The sequence below is a fragment of the Mizuhopecten yessoensis genome, unplaced genomic scaffold (assembly GCF_002113885.1).
Source record: "Mizuhopecten yessoensis strain PY_sf001 unplaced genomic scaffold, ASM211388v2 scaffold10939, whole genome shotgun sequence".
NCBI lineage: Eukaryota > Metazoa > Mollusca > Bivalvia > Pectinida > Pectinidae > Mizuhopecten > Mizuhopecten yessoensis.
The window spans coordinates 132,618-136,327 of NW_018408797.1; the positions used below are offsets into that span (position 1 = coordinate 132,618).

A 3,710-nucleotide genomic window follows, 5' to 3' on the forward strand; every position below is an offset into this window, starting at 1 on the left:
GACTTAACTTATTGTTTCTTTGAAAATTTCCTTATAGAATTAAGGATAGGCACAACTAATTTGGGGAGGACTAGATAGGGTTATCAAGGATTTTTTGTTTGGCCTAAGGTAGTCTTTAATATTGATTTTATAACTAAATTAGCATACACCATGTCCTACTTTTTACCCTGTATTTATATTTGATATGTTCCTTAATTAAACATGATTTATTTTGGTGTTTTACAATCAAAGGTTGATACAGGTTTCACATACTGTACAGCTTTAATGTTAGCCACCATGAAAAAGCATGCCCATTGTCAGTGTCATATTGGGTAAGCAAAAACACTTTCTAATGATGGTAATGATTGAATAGCAATTATATTTATTGAAATTATTACTGCTACAAAATATGTTATATGTTTCTTTATGTTTTACAGACTTGCACAATGCTGTAGCCATGTTGGGGGACTCCTTTTTGCTCTCAATCACTACAACAAAGAGGTGGCACATCAGCAAAGTAGCCTTGCCTGTACATCAAAGTTGTCAACATGGAATGTGCCACGGAAGATAACCATGGGGCCACGTCCATTAAAAGATCTTAGACTGAATAAGCCAAAACTATATTCGGATGAAACTTTAAGGACTGTTTTGCAGTTTGATCTAAGGCTTACAGCGTGCAGGGCCTGTGATCCTGCCTTTTACTAGGAGAAGATGAGGGAACTTCGTTCTATATTTCTAAATACAGGTACATATAAGTTAATATACATGCACGGCTTACATGTATTGATCAACATTAAACAAGTGCATGGCCAATCATAGTTCAAATAATTTATTCAGATTTCATTGTCATTACAAATAAATTAAGTCTGCATATACCTATAACAAAAAGTAAAAGGTCACACCTATAAATTAACCACATCACTGAAGCATTGTATGAAACAATGTTATTTAAATTAAATGCAAAACTTTTTAATGAATATCATTTCAACAGAACTGTCTTAGAATGTATTTTTCCAACTTTTCACAAGCTGATATCTGTTGTCATTTCCTTGTCAGAATATAACACACTGTGTTGTATCACATAAGTAAAGACACTAATGTTGTTGTCAAACTGTGTATAAACTATTTATACAATGATTATTCAATTTCTCTTTGTTTTCTGAAAATCTAATGGCTAAATCAATATTCCAGGTATGGCACACCTTGCTATTATACCAGACAGTGCCCCACTATATCAAAAGGAGGAAGAGCTCAACACCACTTCAAATGACATGGAAGAGAAGATTAAAAAATTATATATACAACAAATACATGTTAGTGTATAACAACTCTGTAGCAGATACATAAGCTGTAATTTTAAAAATTATGAAGTGTTTTGCCTCGTGATCTTTCAATTTTTAAAATTAGAGTGGTGATTAATGATAAGAATGAAGACCTTGAAGGGAAAGTGAGATGTTTATACAAGAGAGATACTGATTTTTTTGTTACAATTTATTTTGATAAATGACTACAGATATTAAAGATAAATCTAAATGTAACTACTGGACTGGGTCGATCTTCACCAACCAAGTAACTCAATTGGTGGAGCATTTGTCGAAGAGTTCGGAGAATCTCGGGTTCGAATCTTGGTTTAGCAGTACATTTCTCTTACTCTTATTACACAAATACTGATATTGTTTTAGTGGCATTTTTCTGGTACAAGTAGGTAGATTTAAATGATGATTAAGAACTTTCTATAAGAACCAATGCTGAAATTAATTTTAATTTATTTATTTTGATACATTTTGTTTTAACTATTTTTAAATGATTACCGTTTGTTGTAAAAATCTTTCAATCAATTCCTACAATAATTGATAAAGAGCTAAAGGTGTATTTGGAATATAAATACAAGCCAACAAAAACAAAGTGGTCTATGGCTGGATCTTCACAAGGGAAGGATAACAAGCTCTCGCTTTGGTGATGTGCTGACATCTGTGCAGTCTCCCAACAGCCTCATCAAAGAGTTATTGAATGGATCATCATTGAACAAGTAAAAAAAACCAATTTAACTAGTATCACTTCATGCAATAATGATATACATTTCGATTTATCTACAAATTACTTGCTTCTATCAACATTGTTAATGTTAAACAAGGAGGTCAGTATATTAGAGGAGTATTAGATATGTACACTTATTGATGTATTGTATTAAGTACATCAAGCTAACAGTCACAATCTCTAGAACATATGTTGAACTTGAAAGAGATGTTGACCAATTTATGAAATAATTTGAACTAAGCAATTACTTGAATAGCTTAATCAACTTAATCCAATTGACAGAAATATAAGTTAAGGAATTTAGTTGTTATTTTATGATGTTTTTACATATTTACAGATATAGTACATTGCCACCAGCTGTCCAATGGGGTGTATTTATGGGGCAGAGAGCCATGAAAGATTATTCATCTATTATAGAGTCCTTTGGTACTCCTGCACAGGTACAGAGCACAGGGTTGTACCTCTTACCATCTGCAGCATATTTAGGAGCCAGCTGTGATGGACGAGTCACTGACCCCTCAATGCCTACTGACTGCCATTCATGATTGATTTCACTCCATATGGCATTTTGCTGGTGTAACAATTTTGTTTTTTATATACTGCAGATATATATGATATCTGTTTATATTGTGACATGGGACATGAACTAACAGAGAAATGGCTTTTTTGAAGTGGATACAAATTATAAAACAAATCTGCTATATAATAGTACATTTGTTGGTGCAGCTACATGTAATAAGGTCACATAACCTGTATAGGTTTCATACTAAAAAGAGAACCAAACATGCAACTGGTATCAGAAGTTGATACTGTACTCGCAATAGCCAAGTCACAGAAATTACTATTTGTTATAATGTAATAATGACTGTCTTCATTTGCTAACTTTTGGAACATTATAGATAATATTGAGCTGTTTCGCATCAAAATGATTTCATGTGACATGGAAAATAAATATCATTCATGTTTATTTTCAGCATGAAAAGTGTTATATCTCTTTTTTTTCTGTTTATAAAAACCTAAATAGTTGTCTCCCCTTCCTTTCATTTGAACATTGTGCGAACTTTAATCAAGTCCTTGAAATAATAAAATTCATTGTAACTTTTATCTGCTTTCAAATTAACATATACTTAGAGACTGATCACAATACAAATAAGGTAGAAACAGTATCAAAAATTATTTACTTCTAAACAACGAGAGGAACATCTAAATTTGTTAGCCAGCTGGCAACCTGGAAGCACTTTGAAGCAATCGGTGCAAGAGATAATGGTAATACATGTACACCATCAAATGAAAAATCCTGACTCGACCAACGCTTCTCTCAACATGTATTCTAACTTAAACAATTTCTTGGGTTTCAAACAATTCATTAACAGTAAATTGACCTTTTTTCCCTTTAAAAGGTGGTATGTTTAAAATGCAATGTCTTTCTTTAAGCAAATCAGCAATTGTAAACCCCTGGTTTGCCATCATATCACCTGGTTCTAACAGGTCAAGAAGCCCACTTTCTATAAGAGTCTGTCAGAAATTCTACCACCCCAAGCCTCTGACACAAATGATATAATTCCAGATGAAGTTATACCAATTAAAAACTTGAGTGTATTATGGTGCTTGTAATTAGAAAATGTTAAGTTCTGGTTGTTTAAACTGGAAGATGTCTGAATGAAAATTTCAGTACAATCTAAAATAATACGCAA

The 3,710-nt window shown here is 32.4% G+C and overlaps 1 pseudogene; it reads left to right on the forward strand.

Annotated features, from left to right (window-relative positions):
- Positions 1 to 276: 276 nt before the first annotated feature.
- LOC110463883 lies at positions 277 to 2,561 on the forward strand (annotated as a pseudogene).
- The last annotated feature ends 1,149 nt before the right edge of the window (positions 2,562 to 3,710 follow it).